The 21,120-nt window shown below is 47.9% G+C and overlaps 1 protein-coding gene across 3 annotated transcripts in view; it reads left to right on the top strand.

The window, feature by feature from the left end:
• The first annotated feature begins 883 nt into the window (after positions 1-883).
• The window catches only part of MICAL3 (microtubule associated monooxygenase, calponin and LIM domain containing 3), a 177,031-nt gene continuing 156,794 nt past the window's right edge, over positions 884-21,120 (top strand). For all 3 annotated transcript variants that reach the window (XR_013830666.1, XM_079938411.1, XM_079938412.1), the window contains exon 1: positions 884-1,407. The gene's annotated coding sequence lies outside the window, so the exon portion shown is untranslated. The remainder of the gene's footprint in view (positions 1,408-21,120) is intronic.

Below are 21,120 nucleotides of genomic sequence, written 5' to 3'. Positions count from 1 at the left end.
TGCCTGTGTAAAGCTCTAAAACAGAGCAGGTGGGACCCTTACAGGACATGTTGAAGTCTTGAATTTGACAGGCAGTGAGACTGAGAGCCTCACGGGCCTTGCAGAGTTCAATGGCTGCTGCAGACCTGAGGTAGTGACCAGCACTTTGGCAACTCTGATGATGCCTGACCAGCAAGACTTGTTGCTGAAGCCAGGGATTCTGGACAGTTCAACAGGCGAATGAATTATTAATTGAAGCTTTGTCTGATTACATGGAGGAAGAGAGAAAAGGAGGAGGTGACTCTTGGAAGAGTATAAATTATTGGGGAGAATGTGGTTCTCCACATAGAAGAAGAATGCTCTGCTTTAAGAAAGGGACCCAGAAAGGATATTGACTTTGTCTTGACAAAAGGTGAGGTTAATACCGTCTATATCAAGGAACTGGTGTCAACTTTCAACTTTGGTTGAAAGAAAGTCTACTCATTTTCAAGCAAAGCTCTTTAGGAAGATGCCCCAATTTGAAGCACATATGTAAATATTGCTAATCCCATGCAAAGGCTCATAGGCTCGCAAAGTATGAGAAGGACCATCAGAGATCAGTTCTAGTCCAATATCCTCATTGGATTAGATAACTGAGGCCAAGATGGAGTAACCTACCGAAAGGCACACACAGATATCTGCTTCAGTTCTCTCCATATTTTCTTTTCGCTCTCTAATCCCGAAACTTGAGGATCCCCAGTCTCTTTGTTTCCCTTCTTGATAGGATCAGAAAGAAAATTCCAGTTGTGTTGTGCGGCGGCTACTGAGCGCAACGAATACGTGCCCTTTAATCGCACCCTCTCTCCTCCCCATCTGGCCTGCTTTGATGTGCCCACCGTCCTTTTCCATTGGCCATTTCGCGCGGTTCCTCGCCCCCTTCTAAGGTTATCAACCAATCAGCTTCTCCCTGGGCCCTCGGGGCGGGCTTTGAGGAATGTACCACTGGACCCGCGGGGAAGGGGTGGAGAGGAGGAAGGGTGTGGCGGCGGCTCCTTTCCTTACCTTCTGCATAGAACTATGAGCTTCTGGCAAAGTCTGAGCCTACGGGTAGCGACGGCGTCCCTGGGGATAGGAGGCAGAGCGGGTTCCGGAGGCACGGTGATGTCGGCGCCCCGAGGCCGGGGTCCGGTGGTCGCGCCCCGGGGGCTGCAGCCCCGCCCTCACATGTGCCCGCCCCGCCCGGCGGCAGCGCTGCTACCTCAGCAGCCGCCGCGGTGCAGCCCGCGCGGGACGGCGAGCGCTGAGGAGCGGCCGTGGGGTGAGGCGCTGGCTGTAGCGGGGTCGCCGCGGGGCTGGGGCGCCGGACGCCGCGGCCGTAGGGTCGAGGGGCCGAGGTGCGGGACTGCGGGCTGCTGCCAGGACGCCGGCGCACTGAGGCATGCGGCGGAGGTGAGACGGGCTCTGGACCGGGCCGGGACCCGTGCGGGCCGGGCGCCTCCCTCTGGCCGCCGCGGCCCCGGAGCAGACGGCGGGCCCGGGTCCAGGGCGGCGGGCGGCGGGCGGGAGGCTCGGCGCGCTTGCCGTGGGCGCTGTCCGAGGCCGGGCACGAGGAGACCCGCAGGCCGCCCGCGAGTCCGCGAGCGGACGCGCTGCTGAGAAGCCGCGCCGGGGAGCGCGGGCGCGGCGGGGCCTTGACCGTTTTTCCCGTGGCCCCCGTCCCCTCAGGTCCCCACGTGTCCCCCATCCTGTGTCCCCCTTGTCCCTCCTTTCCTCCAGGTCCTCCCATGTCCCCCATTCCTCTTCTCCTCGTCCCCTCGTCTCTCCGTGCCCCCCATCCCCCCGTGTCCCCCATCCACCCGTGTTCCCATCTCCCCGTGTCCCGATCCCCCCCGTGTTCCTCCATCCCCCCTGTGCCCCTGTCCCCCCGTGTCCCCCCGTCCCCTATGTGCCCCTGTCCCCCGTGTCCCCCATGCCCTGTGTCCCCCATCCCCTGTGTCTGCCATCCCCCCGTGACCCCATTCCCCTGTGACCGCCGTCCCCCGTGTCCCCATCCCCTCGTGGTCCCCCATCTCCCGTGTGCCCCTGTCCGCCTGTGTCCCCCCGTGTCCCCTCGTCCCCTAAGGCGCACGGACCGCCCTCGTCTCCCGATTCCCCTCCGCACTCAGTTCAGGGAAAGCGTCCCCAGCCCTGCACCCCGCGTGTGAGGTCTAAGGTGGCTCCTTACCGCAGGCAGCATTGACCGCCGACATCAGGGCTTAGTGCCGAGAGATGGAGGTGTCTTGGGAGCAGTGTTTCTTCAAGGCTTACCACCTTCTCATCTTCTGGGTTGTGGATGGAGAGATGGCGTGTAAACTTTGCAAGTCCCATCCGTGTGACAGTTTGCCAGGGAGACAGTCGTTTGGATCGCACCCCAGGGTGCGGATGAGGCGGGTGTTGTAGGGAGCAGGACCCTTCAGTTGCGGGGCCAGCAGGAGGGCTGTGTGCGTCACCACCTGGCCACACAGATGCCAGTTCCTTGTTTCGGTGGCTGTCCTGTAAGCACGTCTGTAAGGGTCGCTCAAGAGGATAGCACAGGGACCTCCCTGGCGGTCCCGTGGGTAAGACTCCGCGCTCCCAATGCCGGAGGTGCGGTCCCTGCTCGGGGAGCTAGATCCCGCGTGCCGTTTGGTGTGGCCTAAGGGATAAAAAAGAGGCTAGTATGAATTTCTTATTTGATCTTCAAACGGACTTGGTCAGAAACTTGACTCAGGCTGTTGTGGCCCTACAGTGAATGCTTCTTGTGCTCCAGGTTTTAAAAAATTTTTAACTTTTTGGATAGTATGTTAAATACCATGAGTTAATTCTAGAATTATAGGAGAAACAGGGTTTAGATGTTCCTCTTGCAAAGAATCTTTGGGAACTTGGACTTGGTTCCTAGCTAAGCCTCCTTTTTGTGTTCACAGCACTAACCTTTGAAATGTCTGGAACTTGACTGCTTGGTTGTGAGGGTTTTTTCCCCACCTGGGATGGTCCAGGTGACTGCTGTTTCCTGGTGTTCTAGGTGTTGGGAAGAAAATGGGCTTTGGAGTAATGTACACCAAGTATTTAGTGCAATGCCTGACACACAGTAGATGTTTAATAACCATGAATGATTTTCTTCTTTCCTGTCTGGTTTTGGGAGACCCATGGATGATGAAATCAGATGCAGTCTTGTTTGCGTGCTCGCTTCTTAAGTTAGGACTAGTCCCCCAACCTCCCCACTCCTCTTCCCATCCCAACCCCTAGCTCTCACACCAAAATTTTTATGGTACATTAAAAATGAAACTCAAACCTCCAGACCTAGAAGTAAATATCAAACAAGAAAAAATTGAGCTCTTCCTTCCAGCTCATGTGTGCATTTTTTCAGAAAGGATGGTGTACACCGTGGAAGAGGTCTTACACTGCTCACACAGGTGAATAAATGGTCAGAGTGGACCCTTTCTTGGGTCTGTTGAGAAGTCCTGTGGGTAAGGATTTTGGTTGTCGTTGGTTTAACCTGTCCGGGCGGAACCATAAACTCTTCCTAATTTCTCCTGGCATCGGGATGTAAGAAATGGCCCAGAGTGAGTGACACCTGACCAGCAGGCAGGGCACAGTCCTAGATTTGTGGGCTCTGCCTCTGAACTGGGGTTTACATGTACCCCCTCCTGCTTGTACCAGGCTCCATGCGACCAGATTAAAAGGCTGTCAAACCCAATGTTCTTGAAAGAGTAAGTAGCACCATGGTTTATGTATGTCCCATAATATTGGGAGTCACATTTTAATAATAATCGTACTCTGGATTTATTTATTGCTTTTCTTTGAAGAAGTGAAAGCTTTTTCATCGTCTGTTATCATTGATTTGTTTTTGTCTCTGAGGTCATCAAGTTTAGTGCAATGTGTTTTTCCTACCTTATAGATGAAGAAATGGAGGTGATGTGATTTGTTCTAAGTAGTGAGTTGATGCCTGAATTGGGCTTCAACTGAGTTTTCCTTCTTATGGAATTTCTTTCTTTTTTTTTTTTTAAACATCTTTATTGGAGTATAATTGCTTTACAGTGGTGTGTTAGTTTCTGCTTTATAACAAAATGAATCAGCTATACATATACATATATCCCCATATTCCCTCCCTCTTGCGTCTCCCTCCCACCCTCCCTATCCCACACCTCTAGATGGTCACAAAGCACCGAGCTGATCTCCCTGTGCTATGCAGCTGCTTCCCACTAGCTATCTATTTTATGTTTGGTAGCGTATATAAGTCCATGCCACTCTCTCACTTCGTCCTAGCTTACCCTTCCCCCTCCCGGTGTCCTCAAGTCCATTCTCTACGTCTGTGTCTTTGTTCCTGTCCTGCCCCTAGATTCTTTTTTTTTTTTTTTTTAGATTCCATATATATGTGTTAGCATACGGTATTTGTTTTTCTCTTTCTGACTTACTTCACTCTGTAGGACAGACTCTAGGTCCACCCACCTCACTACAAATAACTCAATTTCATTTCTGTTTATGGCTGAGTCATATTCTATTGTATATGTGTGCCACATTTTCTTTATCCATTCATCTGTCGATAGACACTTAGGTTGCTTCCATGTGACATTTCACTGATTCGTTTGTAGGGGAAAAAAAACCTCTTTTTTTGGAACCTGGAAAACTTAAAGACACCAGACCATTGTGCTTTTTAGATTACTAGATAGCTAAGAATAGTTAGCATTTGTTGGGTGCTTATGTGTGGGAGCCTATGCCATCACCTCATTTCTTCCCCACGACAGTGTACAAGGTGGGACGTTTATTTTCCCTGGTTTTACATGAACAAGGGTTTGGTGAGACCCAGGTCAAGGCAGTGACAGAAAGCGGGGCTGGCACTCAAAGCTGGGCTGATTCTGAAGTGTGTGCTCCTAACCTGCATGCTTTAGTGGAAACTGGGGAGCAGACGGCAGAGTCCCTGACACCTGTTGCTGCTGCTTCTCTGGGTCTGATGGGCTGTGGTTTTACAGGGGCTTTAGTTTTCTTTCTTTCTTTTTTTTTTTTAAATAAATTTATTTATTTATTTTTGACTGCGTTGGGTCTTTGTTGCTGCACGGGCTTTCTCTCGTTGCGGTGAGCGGGGACTACTCTTCGTGGCGGTGCATGGGCTTCTCATTGCGGTGGCTTCTCTTGTTGCGGAGCACGGGCTCTAGGCGCGAGGACTTCAGTAGTTGTGGCATGCGGGCTCAGCAGTTGTGGCTCACGGGCTCTAGAGCGCAGGCTCAGTAGTTGTGGTGCACGGGCTTAGTTGCTCCGCGGCATGTGGGATCTTCCTGGACCAAGGGCTCGAACCCTGTCCCCTGCATTGGCAGGCGGACTCTTAACCACTGTGCTACCAGGGAGGTCCCTGGGGGCTTTATTTTTCATTGAAGTAGAATAGTAGAAAAGATTCTGGGCTTTTCTTAGACCAGAAGCATTCTTTAGACAGATCATTAGTTTAGGAAAAATAGAGCTGAAAACGATCTTTACTTGGAGAGTGTGAAATATTTAATGAGGCCAGATGGGGAGAATAGGGATAGAGAGAATTGAAATGGTTTGTGGAAGGAGGAAATTTGTGATATTCTAACCCAGGGGACACCTTTAGTACACAGGCTTTTTAACTTAAGTGGCAGGTTGAAATTGTAAACCTGGAGGCATGGCACTTGGGCTAGAATCTGTGCAGTAAATAAGGCTCTCAGTTTCTGCTTTAGATGGCAGAGTTGAAAATCTGATTCTTCTTTGGTCTTTAACTTCCACAAATAATGCGGTACATTGTGGGAATGGTGGGGATATTGTTGGGAAATTCACCTAAACTGTCCATGGACTTCCCCTTCCTCCAGCCACCCCTTCTGTCACCTTTGGTTCCACTTTTCAGAATTCAGCTCTGAACCTGTGGAATGGCGTGTGGTGGTGGAGGGCATCGGGCTCTGAGGTGCGTGATACGCACCAGGGGACAGAACAACATCCCTGCCCCCTGGGGCTCAGCTGCACATGACTTGCTGTTTTCTTGGTGTGGGCTTTAGCTGTCTTGAGGTGTATGGTCATTGTTATCAAGAAAGTGGGGAGGGAGGACAGGAAAACTATCCCGCTAAACCCTGCAGTTCATTGACTTTTTGTCAGTGTCAAGTTTCACACAGAAGAGAAAATTGCCACGAGTTAAAAAAAAAAAAAAAAAGAAAGTGGTGACAATCAGATTAAAGAAGGGAGAAGAAGTAGGACTGTTGGTTTGTACCCTGGTGAAAGATGGAAGACAAAGGGCAGAAGCTTCTGCTAAGGGGTCAGGTCCCTGGCAGGAGCGGTGCCTCCACAGTGTCTGTGCCGGAGGACGGACAAGCTCGTGTGGGTGTGTGGATGAACACCGGGAGAGTGGTCTTTCTGCGTTAGGCGGGTCTACAGAGGCCTGTTTAACCATTGACCTAGGGACCTAGTGAAGGGTCCGGTCTGGTTAACTCTGGAAGGAGAGGAACAGTACTCCGTCAAGTGGTTAACTAGTAGCTTTTATTGATTTTTTCCTTACTGTTAAAGCAAATAACTACATGAAAGGCGGAGTGAAACTTTGGTTGGTCCCGGCTTTGCCCTGTCTCCTGCCCTGCCTCTTTTCTGTTGCTGATTTAAGCAAAGCATGGAGGAGGCCTGAGTCCCTGTCTCTGTGCTGGAGCTTGGGAGAGAGAGGGGCAGAGCAGCCCAGAGGGAAGACCAAGGGCAGGCAATACTTCCTCCAGCCCCGGCCGCCCCCAGATTATACCAACAAACCTCCACGCAGGTTGTCCCCGGGCTACAAAAGGCCGGCTTACAAAGGTCCCGGCTACCTTCCTGGCTGCCTTCCTCACAGCACCCACCCCCACGACCAGGCTGCCTTGTGATTGCCAACGCTGGGTCTGTGAGTAGCAGAGGAAGAGAAGTGGGGAGAGTAGCATCCCGACGGTGGCGTCTGCAGTCCCGCGTCCAGATCGTTAGCTGTGTGCCGGGCCTGTTCTGAGTGGGTGCATGGTGACCGCTCTCAGTCCTCCTGGCCGTCTGAGCGGGTCGGTGCTGCGATGGCCCCTGTTTCCTGCACACAGAGAGCTCAGTGATTGTCCCGTTAGAAAAGGTGGACTTAGGCGTCATTCAGACTCAGGCATTCGGTTCTGGAGTTGTGCTCTCACGGACCAGTCAAGGGCAGCTGACTTACCTCTGTCATGGGGGTCAGCCCTTCCTCTCTTCCAGCCTTCCCTGCACTGTTTCACATTGTCCCTCTCTTCACTTTTGAGTTATCTGTTTGAAATGCTACAGGAGAGATGCGTTTAGGTTAACTCGCATATTCCTTTAAAAAGGGGGCAGGGTCAGAGGAGGTAATTCTGAAGCATTCAGAGGGGAACACAGGTGGGCTTCCCAGAAGGGACACTTAGGACAGTGTAGTCTTCGGGGACCTAGTGGCTGGGCCATGGGATCTGGAAAGAGGGTTGATTACAGGTCTGCTGTCTGAAAAGCTGAGGAAACCCTTCCCCTTCCCTCCTCTACCTTTTTGCCTGGCCTGGGTTTCTGATTCCCAAAACCTAGAGCTCGCACAAACCCTATCTTTGCCCTAGCTCAACTACTTTATGGATGATTTTTATTTAATTTATTTATTCTTTTCTAAACGAGGTAGTGTGGGATCCTAACCACTGTTTGGAACAGAACCTTTTACCCAGTTTGGTCGTGACTGGTCAGAGTCATTTGTTTCCCTGTGAAAAAGGAAAAGGAAGTATTTTAACTAGTGACATGGTCATGTTTCAGTTTGTTTCCAAAGCAGATAGGCTTTTGTCAAAACCAGACTTGCAGACATAGGGAAAACAAATCAACCTTCTGCCTTTGGCATTTTTAAGCACCCTTAGACAAGTAGGTACCCTGGGTAATTATATAGGAGTAGCCATCACCTACCAAGCGCTACGGTGGGCCAGACACAGCCCAGCGCCTTATGTGCACGCACCACGTCTAGTCTCCTGCTTCACACCAGGGAAACTATTGCAGAGAGGCTAAGGTCCGTAACCTTAAATAAGTTGCTGAGGCTGGATGACTCCAAATCCTGTGCGTCTAATCACCTCGCTGTAAGGTGACATGTTGAGGGAGCAAAAAGAAGAGGAAGCAAGGAAGAAAAAGGCAGTATGGGGCAGGGAGAGAAATGGGAGAGATGGCAGTGTGCCTGGGCCCCCAGGACTCACTGGACGCTGTGTGCCTCAGTGGGCTGAGCAGGGCCCAAAGACTCCTTGGACCTCGACCACCCTCAGGGAGCCCGGGGACAGAGGGGCCGGAACCTAAGAGCTTTGACTTCATGCTGGGGCTTCCTCTTAGCACATGTTTATTGAGCAGCTGCTATATGTAAGGCACGTGCCAGACAATAAGACGCTGTCCGCCTGCAAGTGGGGAAAGCACAGATGCAGAAAACCATAATGTGTTGTGATTAGTGGCTCCACTGGCCGGGGAGCCCTGAACATGGAGTGGTAAGAAAATTTATACTAACGGGCAAAATATTTTTTTGTCCATTTGGTTTTGTTAATTTCGTACACATAAGATTGAGAATTTCTAGAATTTACCCCCGTGGCTATTGTTTCAGGAATGTTTGTATATTTGCAAACAGCGGATCTGTTTGCAGCTGCTCTCTGAGGAGCAGCCCAGCACCTTGGCTGTAGGAAAGGCTGGGGCCACCTCTTCTTCCTGAAGGCTGCCCTTTGGCCCAGCACCACTGCCATCTGTGGCTTGTGCTGCTTGCCTTGGAGGTGCCAGTGCTCTGGGCTGCTGGAGTACCGTTTCCCAGGTGCTCTAACAGTGGGAGCAGTCGTGAGCAGGGAGGCGCTTAACCGATGCTTTGGGAATTAGATTGGACCATGTTATCTCTGAGGTTCCTTTCTAACTCTAGGACCCTGATACTGTGCCTACAGGGACCTGGGAACTCTGTGGTCGCCTTGTGCTGGTGCCTGCCAGCCCTCCCACTCCTCCTTCCTTCAGTATCTCTTTGTCATGTGCTGTATTTGGAAACTGATCTATTGTGGGAAAGGCCTAATGGGACTTCTTGCTGGATATACTCAGTGAGATACAGTTTTTGCTTGTGTTTTAATCTTTTATTTTAGAAGACCTTTGGATCACTATGATCAAGTCCACTCAAACAGAAATTACTTACATCTCTTGGCAGTGGTTAAGCATCTTCCCCTCTGCTCCCTGCTGTATTGGTTGAGTTGACTCCATTTGGTAATAACATTTAGGACCCTTTCACATGTTGGTAATGAAACATTCTCTATGTCCATGACCAGTGACCTCAGAGAAGGGTTCATCAGCTTAAAAATATCCTTGCTTCAAGCAAAGTTGCTGTATGAAAATGTGGATTGACCTCCAAAATATAATTGTGTGTATCTGTACTTCTTGGCTTTAAATTTAATTCTTCACAGTAAAGGAATTTTGCAACAGAATTCCTTCTCAAGGAATTCAGAATTTTGCGTTCCTGTATACAACTTTCCCAGGCAGTCTGATCTTCCACCTTTGGTGGAAGTAGCTGCCTGTCACTTTTACCTGCCTTGCCCTCTCCATGCCCTACACAGATGCAGCCTCAGAGCCGCAGATGGTACTAGCCCCAGCCTCTACGGGCTTCCAAGCGCTGTCCTGGCTATCAGTCAGGTCTGGCAGTGCCTGGCTGGCCAGCCTCTCCGCATGCAACATTCATTTGCACCCCAGGAGCCGTCTGGACCGTGGTGCAGTTGCTCCCCTCTCGTGCTTGTTTCCAAGCTGCTTCTGCAGGCTTTTATGAGGCCCAGGTGCTTGGGCATATGCACCAGGCAGGAAGAGCCAGGGTGGAGTATAGATTGTTCCCTGGTAGGACAGTAAAGGAGGGCAAGGGATTTGGCTGAAAGCCTTGCTTATATTAAGGTGTGGGAAAGGTGGAAAGGCAACTAATCTATCCGGAGTATGCTTTATCAGTACACTGTCATGACATGACAGTCTCCTTTAATCCTTATAACAATCTTGGGAGGTGACATATATGATGCCCACTTAACAGGCTGGGAAACATGAGGCTCAGTGACGTTAGGTTGCTTGCCTGAGATCTCTTAGCTGGTGAAGAGTGGAGCCAAATTAGATTAAAACCCAAAATGTGGGAGTGAGTCTCTGTTTTCCCGGTTCATACCTGGTCTTTGCAATCTTCAAGCCCCGCTTCTCCATGCCCAGGTTTCAGGGGTTGCCTGAATAATCTTACCTGAGAAAGAAGTCTAGAGGGAGAGGAAAGAAAGAAGGAATGACATTTTCCCGGGTTCCATGTCACTAAAGAAAAAAATCTTGCCTGCCATTCCAGTTCTACAAGGATCAAGCCATTAGCCACTGCAGTTGCCCACTGACAGTGCAGCCTGAGAGGAATTCAGGTTGGAGAAAAACAACCATTCTGTGCTTTGGACGTCCCGGCCCCTAGATAGTTAAGATGCATATCTCAGGAAGAATTTCAATGACCCCAGATTCTTGCATCTTCCCATACACAGAAAAGCAGTAAAATCGATAACTCATCCTTTTATGCTTGACTACATGTTTCTCCCAGCAGAAAAGTTCATATATACCCTGGCTCTTCCCTCTCCTCTTTGGAGCAGCTCCTCAGAGCTGTCAGAGAGGCTGTCTCCCGGGCTGTAGTCCTCAGTAAGGTCCCCAAGTGAAACAACACCGCCTCTCTCTCTCTCTCTCTCTCTCTCTCTCGCTCTCGCTCTCGCTCTCGCTCTCGCTCTCTCTCGCTCTCTCTCGCTCTCTCTCACACACACACACACACACTCCCCAAAATGTGTAGTGGTAAGGAGCATGAACTCTGGAACTAGACTTCTACATCATTTACTAGGGTGTGTGACCTTGTATATGTTATTTAACCTCCCTGGGCCTCAGGCTCTCCATCTGTACAATAGCATGACAGTCCTATGTGCTTGGTGTGGCTGTGAGCATTTAGAATCCTGCCGGCACTTGATCAGCAGTGAACACCCTGAGTGTTAGCTGGTACTGTTATTGACTGAAGGGACAGTCTCTGGGGGAGCATGTGTGGCTCCATGCTTACCAATGTGAAAGCACCCCCAAACATACCCCCCAACTGCTGCTCTCTGTCTCATTACTCTCTGCCTCATCCCTGGCTCTGCATTGTTTTTCTTATTAGCAACTCTTTGGACTTCCTGGAATAATTTGTTCATTAATTTATCATCTGTTGGGCCCCTTCTCCGCATGTTGCCCTGTACTGGGTATTAGGGCAGGGCCCAGGTTCCTAGAGGTATTTGACCTTGTCCCTGCTTCAGAAGATACAATATGAATGCACAAGACGGTTGGGTAAAGGAAGAAGAAAAGCAGTGAAGTGCCAAATGGCACAGACAGGTGACTCCAGTCTTTGGGGAGAACAAGGACAATAACTTACCTTTTGAGTCTTATTACATGCACAGCGCTGGTTTAGATGCTTTACATGCACTGTCAGCCCTGCAGTCCAGGTGCTGCTCTGGCACCCCTGCTTTGCAGATGAGGGCGGACACCCAAGTGTCTCGTCCAAGGGCACATGAGTGAGAGGAGCTTGGGTTTTGGACCCTAGTCCGCTGACTCGTGGGCCTGCATAGGCTGTGTCCCAGCTCATTGGTGGGGTTGTCTAGGCGAGGTGAAGGGGTGCCTGGAGAGAGAGTGAGCACGGCGCACCAGGGCCTCGGTGAGGAGGCCAGCCTGGTGGGGCTGGAGTTGAGCTCAGCGTTCATGGACCGCGGAGCCACATTGGGTCTGGGTGTTGGGAAATGAGTGAGACGTGTTCCTTGCCCTCTGGAATCTTACTGTAGCTGGGGAGACAGACACACAAATAGATGATTTCAGTGTAGTGTGGTAGGGGCTGTGATGAGGGTGAGTATAGGGTGCTGTGGAAGCAGAGGAGAGGAAACCAGGAAATGTTCCTTTCCCAGCGTCTTGGAAGGCAAGTTAGCAGTGAGCTTAGCAGTTGAAGGCAAGAAGAGCTAGCTTTCTATTCTTTCTTTCCTTCTTTCTTTCTTTCTTCTTTCTTTCTTTCCTTCTTTCTTTCTTTTTAAATTTTTATTGGAGTATAGTTGATTTATAATGTGTTAGTTTCAGGTGTACAGCAAAGCGAATCAGTTTTTTTTATATATATATATATCTCCACTCTTTTTTTGGATTCTTTTCCCATGTAGGCCATTACAGAGTATTGAGTAGAGTTTCCTGTGCTATGCAGTAGGTTCTTATTAGTTATCTATTTTGCATATAGTAGTGTGTGTATGTCAATCCCAATCTCCCAATTTATCCCTACCCCCCTTATCCCCGGTAACTGTAAGTTTGTCTTCTACATCTGTGACTCTACTTGTGTCTTGTAAATAAGTTCATTTGTACCCTTTTTTTAGATTCCACATATAAGCAATATCACAGGATATTTGTCTTTCTGTGTCTGACTTCACTCCGTATGACAAAGGCAGAAGGTAGCATGAACAAAGGCATGGCTTTTTGGGCTTTTCTTGCTAAAAGCAAGGTTGTTCACCTGGTCTGATGGATGCCAGGTTACAGTGTGAAGTATATAAGCAAGGGAGAGTTCATCAGAGGTGTTTGAACACAGAGCGACAGCACGGAAGTAATATTTTGTGTCAGTTAATCTTATGGAGTGGGGAGAGATGAGAGTCAGGCAAGACCAGCTATGGGAGGAGTTGGCAAATTTTCTCTGTAAAGGGCCAGAAAATAAGTATTTTAAGTTTCAACGGGCCATATGGTCTCTGATGCAACCACCCGACTGCTGTTGTAGTAGGAAAGCAGGTAATTGGTCAGTGAATGGGCGCGGCTGTGCACCAATAAAACTTTTATCCCCCACCCCCCAAATCTGAGTTTCATCTAATTCTTCCATGTCACGAGATAGTCATCTGTCGATTTTTTTCCCCAACCATTAAAAAAATATAAAAACCCTTCTTCACTTGCCGGTTGGATTTGGCCCACAGGTCATGGTAATAATTCAGGTGTGAATGACAAGAGACTAGAACAGGATGTCTGCAATGGAGATAGGCAGGGAGTTGATGCCAGGGGCGCTTTGGAAAGAAGACACTGATTAGATAGAGGAGATAAGGAGAGGGAAGAGACCAGGGGACACCCAAGTTTCAGGTTTGGTGCCTTCCCAGGTTTGGTAAAACTGGTCTTGTTTTACATGGGCCAAGAATATGACTTGATTCTGGAGAAAAAACCCAGAGATACTGATTCCTTAGGGGCTCCCAGACTGTCAGCACCGTGAATTCTCCCGATTGTCTCACACATATCTTTGCTGCCTTGGCCTTCAGGTGCTTTAGGCAGGAGATGGCTGCTGTAGCTGGGTCAGTGGGCCCACCTGTTTGTCGGGGCACAAGAAAAGTTTATCTTTTGGATAACTTTTTTAAAAAAATTAATTTCATTTATTTATTTTTTTATGGCTGCATTGGGTCTTCGTTGTGGTGCGTGGACTTCTCATCACTGTAGCTTCTCTTGTTGCAGAGCACGGGCTCTAGGCGCTCGGGCTTCAGTAGTTGTGGCACGTGGGCTCAGTAGTTGTGATGTACAGGCTTAGTTACTCTGCAGCATGTGGGATCTTCCTGGACCAGGGGTCGAACCCGTGTCCCCTGCACTGGCAGGTGAATTCTTAACTGCTGTGCCACCAGGGAAGCCCTCTTTTGGGTAACTTTGGATGTAGTTTCAGACTTACAGATAAGTGGTAAGAGCAGTACTGGGAGCTCCGTTGTACCATTCCCTAAATTTGCTAATTAGGTTTTATTAATTATTTACACTTTGCCCCATTTGCTTTATCATTCTTCCCTTGCCGACCTGGATTCACATTCCAGCTCTGCCTTTAGTGGCTGTGGAATCCTGGACCAGTGTCTTAATCTCTCCAGGCCTCGCCTGTCACCTCCCTCGTAGAGTCCTCAGTAGAATTTGATGAAATAAAATGCACAAAATGCCAAGCGTGATATCGCCTGGCTGGTAGCTCATGGTCAGTAAATGTTAGTTCTTTTCCTTCCTCAGCAGCCCTGGAAGAAGTGAGTCAGTGAAGGAAGCAGGGAGGAGCAGGGGAAATCCTGAGTCTAGGTGTAGAGAGAGGGACAAAAACAGTGTGTCAGAGATGTGACCATGAGAAGGAGTTGTTTATTATCAAACTTTGACACTAAGATGAGGGTTTAGTTTTTTTGTTTTTTTGTAACTTTATTTTGATATAATTTCAGAAGAGGCAAGAATAGTACAGGGAGCTCTTGTTCCAGAAACACACATTGTTTTCGTTTTGCCCCATTTGCTTTTTCATATTTTTTCCTTCTCTTTGAATAAACTAGGGACATTGACCCCTCAATAATTGAGTGTTTTTTTCCTAGGAACAGGGATATTCTCTTAGATTTTGACAGGGAGCCTTAGGTTCTAAAACTGGGAAGTGGCATGGTGTGAAAGTACTTGGGGAAGATGGGCTGAAGTCCAGGGGTCCTGTGGGCGGGCAGTTTGGAATAATTTCCACTGGAGGGTGATGAGGGCAAACTGTGACCAGAAGTGGGAGGGATACAGACCCAGGAGATGTTTAGTGGAGTCTTGGGATCGGGGACAGGGAGGGACAGGGAGTAACTGCACTGCTTTCTGGCTAGGAGAGCAGCACGCATAACTGAAGAAACAAACTCAGCTTTAGTTTATACTTGGGAAAATGAAACGTCTCTCTCTGCTTTTATTCATATTACAGTCTAAGGAAGATAAAGGCCCACCAACTCCTGGCCAATGGGGATAGAGTATCTGCTGCATTCTTTTTTTTTTTCTTTTTAAGATTTTTTTTTTTGATGTGGACCATTTTAAAAGTCTTTATTGAATTTGTGACAATATTGCTTCTGTTTTATGGCCGCCAGGTATGTGGGGCCTTAGCTCCCCAACCAGGGATCGAACCCGCACCCCCTGCATTGGAAGGTGAAGTCTTAACCACTGGACCACCAGAGAAGTCCCTCTGCTGCCTTCTTAGAGGAGCAGTACTTCAGGCTTTGTCATGAAGCTAGTCAGTAAAGACGAGCATTCAGGTTAGGGGTAGGGTTAGGGTTAAGTCTCACGTAGACCTAGGAGTCATTAGTGACAAAGGCAGGTGGTTCTAAAGGATGGTGGGAAGCCAAGGACCAAAACCACTCTTGGGAAGGCGGCTGGGCAGGATCCACAGGGAACCAAGGAGAAGAGTGCAGACCAGAGACAGAATTGGGAGGGAGGGAGGGAGAGCACCCAAACTGAGCTCCAGGAGCCGGGAGCGGGAGTGGTGGGTGCTTGTGGGGCTCTGTATTTTCCAGTGCAGGAGCCAGAACTTTAAGCAAGCTTTAAGGAACGCCCTGTGAATAATGCCACCCAGGGTGCTAAACCAGATCAGACTGTCGAGGGTTTAAAATTAGCTTCCCAGTGCCTGAGTGTTTTGTGGAAGAAATACCTCAGGGAGAATATATCAAAGAAGGTGTCTTAGATTTGAGCTTATACTAAGTACTAAAAGACCCAGCCCCTGCCCTTTGTAAAAGAAATGTGTTACAGGGAAGATTGTTCTAGTCTCTCTGGCTTTAAAAATTCCCAGCTCTAAAAATCTTGTTATAGGAAAGTCTTGAATCCCTCTGGAGTGTTAGGGGTGAAGTAACTATAGGGTTATATTTTGTTTCTACAAACACGCATGAGCACCTTTTGTGTACTAAACACTGGGAGTGTAGGAGTGAACCATGGCCTGCCAGAGCCTGTTCATACCTTGTGGTTAAATTTTCAGGAATTTTGCAAGTTGGTTGTTAAATACAGCTATTATTAAAAATTAATTCTAGGGACTTCCCTGGTGGTCCAGTGGTTAAGACTCCGTGCTCCCAGTGCAGGGGGCTTGGGTTCGATCCCTAATCAAGGGACTAGATCCCTCATGCCACAACTAAAGATCCCTCATGCCGCAACTAAAGATCCCTCATGCCGCAGCTAAGGATCCTGCATGCTGCAACTAAGATCCAGCACAGCCAAATAAATATTTTAAAAATTATAAACTTATAGTTAAATAAATTGTATTGAAAGCAAAGGTAACAAATACTCAAAATTCATTACTTCCTCATTATTTTAGCATGAACTATGCTCTCAGGTCTCTTGCCCCATATGGTGGAAATACTGTATAATTGTGAACTACAGTACATTTCCTCCCAGCTCTGTGTTCAGAGATGTACGTAGCTTGAATTTGGCCATGGTGGGAGTATTTACACCACAGAAACCAGCAAACACTACACATCAGGGCTTGATTTGTTGTTTTGTTCATTGGCTAAGAAAGTGATGAAAAAATGTTAACATTTGCAGTTTAAACTTAAAGTGTTTTGTGTCCATATCTAGTACATTGTGAACAGCACAAAAATTTGAGGAAATACTTCTTTTAGTATTTGAAAAACTAGGGTCCAATTCAGCAAAGAAGCTGCTTATATCATGTTTGATATACATGTTCTTTTTTTTTTTTTTTTTGCCTATGCTTCGCAGCATGTGGGATCCTAGTTCCCCGACCAGGGATTGAACCCGAGGCCCCTGCAGAGGATGTGTGGAGCCCTAACCACTGGACCGCCAGGGAAGTCCCAAAATAAATCTTTTTTTGTCCAATTTTGTTTCACTCCTTAAGGTAAATGAAAACTGACATTCACTTTATTTATTAGTTGAGTCCACGGATTGGCCATAGATATGAGTTAGACAAAAAAAATCTATGACAGGTTTGTCTGAGAGTCAATTGACTATATGGAATTTACAGTAAAGAGCATTATATATTTTATACTCTATTACTTATTACTATATATTTATTACTATTACATATTTTATTACTATTATATGCTATACATCTTTAATATTTATTTATTTATTTATTTATGGCTGCGTTGGGTCTTAGTTGCATCACGCGGGATCTTTTTTGTTGCAGCGCGGGCTTCTCTCTAGTTGTGGTGCACGGGCTCCGGAGCGCATGGGCTCAGTAGTTGTGGTGCGCAGTCTTAGTTGCCCCTCGGCATGTGGGATCTTAGCTCCCCGACCAGGGCTCCAACCCATGTCCCCTGCATTGGCAGGTGGATTCTTAACCACTGTGCCACCAGGGAAGGCCCTTGTTGTTTTTTTATATCCACCAGCAAAGCATCCTAGAATTCAGGTTTAGAAGAGACTGCAGACAGAGACTATATCACCCTGATGTTTAGGGGGCGTGCTGGGCTGGGAGAAGGAGCTGGAGAGGACTCCCTGTCTCCTCTGGGCTCGGACCGGCTCACAGAAGTCCCTGAGTGCAGTGGGGGAATTCCTCTAATGAAATCTTTGGTGGAAAGACTCAGCACCTCTGTTCTCTTTATTTTATCAACATTTGTTGAGTACCTACTGTGTGCCAGTCCCTGTGTTACTTACGAGAATACAGTGACAAAAAAGACATGGTTACTGCTCTGAACAGTTTTATTATATAATTCACATACCATACAGTTCATTAAGTGTAAAATTAACTGGTTTTAAGTATATCCGCAGCATTGTACAACCGTCACCACAATTAATTTTAGAACATTTTTATCATCCCCCAAAGAAACTCTGTACCCATAGCAGTAACTCTCCACTTCTGTCCAGTCCCTCTCCCGCTAGCCATAGGCAACCACGAGTCTACTTTCTGTCTCTATAGATTTGTTATTCTGGACATTTCATATAAATGGAATCATGCAGTCTGTGGTTTTCTGTGACTAGATTGTTTTCACTCAGCATAATGTTTCAGAGTTCATCCGTGTTGTCGCCTGTATCAGAATTTCATTCCCTTTTATGGCCAAATACTCCATTTTATGGATCTACTCCATTTTCCTTATCCATTCACCAGTTGATAGACATTCGGCTTTTTGCTACCTCGAATAATGTCACGATGAACATTCGTGTACAAGTTTCTGTGTGGACGTGTGTTTTCATTTCTCTTGTATATATGCATGCCTAGGAGTGGAATTGCTGGGTCTTGTGATACCTCTGTTTAGCATTCTGAAGAGCTGCAGAACTGTTTTCCAAAGTGGCTGCGCTATCTTACATTCCCACCTGCACGGTATGAGGCTCCCGGCTTCTTCACATCCTCGCTACCACTTGCTATTATCCTTTTGGTTCTAGCCGTCCTCGTGGGTGTGAAGGGGTATCTCATTGTGGTTTTTTTTTTTTTTTTTGCCGTACGCGGGCCTCTCACTGCTGTGGCCTCTCCCGCCGCGGAGCACAGGCTCCGGACGCGCAGGCCCAGCGCCAGCGGCCATGGCTCACGGGCCCAGCCGCTCCGTGGCATGTGGGATCCTCCCGGACCGGGACACGAACCCGCATCCCCTGGGTCGGCAAGCGGACTCCCAACCACTGCGCCACCAGGGAAGCCCCCTCATTGTGGTTTTGATTAGCATTTTCGTAGTGGTTAATGATGTTGAGCATCTTTTTGTGTGCTTATTGACCATTTGTATATCTTATTTGGAGAAATATCTATTAAAATCCTTTGCCCATTTAAAAATTTGGGTTACTTTTTTAATTATCAGGCTGTAAGAGTTCTTTATATATTCTGTAAATGAGTTCCTTATCCGATATATGATTTGCAAATATGTTATCCCACTCTGTGGGCTCTCCTTTCACTTTCTTGACAGTGTTCTGTATGTTTCAAAGTATAAAAGTTGTTAGTTTTGACAGGTCAAATCTGCCCTCGGTTCTTGAGTAAATCCAGATTTACATGACAAATTTCTATGCTTTCAGGTGTTTCCGTTATATTTAACAAGTCTCTACAGTTGAATAGTCTGTAGTCAGTTTCATAACCTTTAATACTTAGAACTTATGTTGGTGACTTTGTTTTAGCTTTTTAGAAACTTAAAATCTTATGAAAGCAGAGACTAAGGCATATAGGCTCTTTATAGCATTTTACTCACTATGTTGCTGGTAAAAACAGCCATAAGCTGATGACTCTTTTTTATTTATTTATTTTGTTTTTGCGGTACGCGGGCGTCTCACTGCTGTGGCCTCTCCCGTTGTGGAGCACAGGCTCCGGACGCGCAGGCTCAGCGGCCATGGCTCACGGGCCCAGCCGCTCTGCGGCATGTGGGATCTTCCTGGACCAGGGCACGAACCCGTGTCCCCTGCATCGGCAGGCGGACTCTCAACCACTGCGCCACCAGGGAAGCCCGCTGATGACTGTTAAACACACTGATTGGGGGCCAGGCTTCTGGGAATAGCTGGAGGTTGGACACAGTATACTGAGGTTGTATTTAAGCATAAGTCAGGAAAATGGAGCAGTGTCACTTCCCATTGTAGTCTTAATTCTCTTGTGTTATCTAGTGAGATTTTCAGCTCTATTTACTGTAGTATAGGCATGGAATTTAATAATTAGAAGTGTATCTGGGTTATGGAGATAAGTTACCACAATGAAAAACGTGAACTACCTCCTGCCCTGATCCCTGCAAGATACTTCAGCAGTCTACCCTCTCCCTATGCTGTTCAGACAAGTCTAAAAAAGCAGTAAGACATCTGACTTATGTAATAGTGTTCTGTTGGCTGTCTCATTTGCTCCCTTCCTACCGCCTGCATAGCAGTAAGTAGGGTAGTATGTCCCCCCGAGAAGGGAGCCAGCTCAGGAGGTGGGCTGTCTCTGTCCAAGGTCGCATTCCCACTAGTCATGGGGATGCTGGGGTATCCTTGGGGGGACATACTTGGGATTACTTGCAAACGTGGTTTTTCAGTGCCTCATTTGTTCTGTATCCCTTTCTTTATCGGGTATTTCCATTTCTAAGTTGGGGTAAATGAATGTGTTGATTTTTTTCTTTGTATGTAATCTGAATAAGTGGGTATAAACCATGTAGCTGGGGCCTAGAGGGTGTGTGGAGCATAGGAACAGACATGTGAGGGAGAGGAGACCTGGGTAAGGACAGTGGGGAAGGTGAGAAGTCCTGTCTGTGCAAATGCAGGACAGTTGTGGGGTTTATGAAATAGAGTGGGAGTCAAGTAGGGTGTAAGACAGTTTGAAAATTCCCAGGCTTGTTCACTGTTACCCGTGAGGTATCAGAATGCCTTTTTAGCAAGTGTACTTGCGAAATGAAGCATAGTCGCGCGTCCCCACTTTGAACAGAGCTACCTGTGATCAGTGGGTGACAGTGGGTGATGGTGGCATCTTGGATTGCTTCTGGCCTTTCTCTTTTGCAGAACTCAGAACCCTCCACATGGTTTTGTGATCACTAGGTCAACCCAAGACTGGAAGTTCTGTCACGGAAGTCACCCTTGGGATGTTTTTGGAACATCTTTACCTGATTTGCTCTTGGTGGGACAGACACCTGAAGACGGCTGTGATGTGGTTAAATGTGAGGGCTCCAGAGCCAGATTGTCTGGGTTTACTTCCATCTTCTACCACTTAGAACTGCGTGACCTTGAGTACGTGACTGTCCTGTTTCTTGACCCAAGAATGTGGATAATAATATCTATATCACAGGGTTATCGTGAGGACTAAGTGAAATCTTGTGTAGACTTCATCACAGAGTGAGCCCATATTAAATGTCAGCTACAATAATTGCTGCTGTTCTTGTTGCTGTCGTTAATTTGCACCCAGCTCTTATAAGTGAAATGGGTCGTCAGGTTGGGTGTGAGAAGAGAGAGCAGCGATCTAGTGACTCCGCTTGTTGGGCTCCTGCGTGTTAGGCCTGCGGTGTGGCTCTTACATGCCTTAGTCCGTTTACTTCTCGTGACGTCATGGAGGGCAGTTTTATCACATCATGGAGGGCCGTGCTCAGGTCAGACAGCTGCCTCCACTTGACGACCTCATGCTTTCCTTGTCTATGGCCAGTTTGGCAGCCAAAGTAACAGGAAAGATATCCTTTGCCCAGAGCCCATAATATCAGCTACTCACATAAGATGTTGCCTGAAGGGAGGTAAGATTTCCAGAACATAAACTTTTTTGGGAGCGAGTCTTTTCTGTTGTGATGATTGAACAGTGAGGAGGAGGAGAACCTCAGGGGCCTCATCTTTTAAAAAGGCCCATGATCACCAGATGCCTATTGGTCTTCCTTCCACCCACAGGCAGGTACCCACAGCCTTAACTGCGACCCCAGCCTGCGGGGTGAGGGTGGAAGGGGGCTCAGGCCCCATCCTCCACTATCATAATACAGGCAGCTTCAGGATGGGTGCAGGGCCTTGGGTGACCTGCCTGTGTCCCCGCCCCTCTGGGGAAGGAACATGTGCTCAGTTACATATTTT

Source organism: Stenella coeruleoalba (assembly GCF_951394435.1).
Source record: "Stenella coeruleoalba genome assembly, chromosome: 11".
Lineage (NCBI taxonomy): Eukaryota > Metazoa > Chordata > Mammalia > Artiodactyla > Delphinidae > Stenella > Stenella coeruleoalba.
This window is presented reverse-complemented; position numbering and strand designations above follow the sequence as displayed.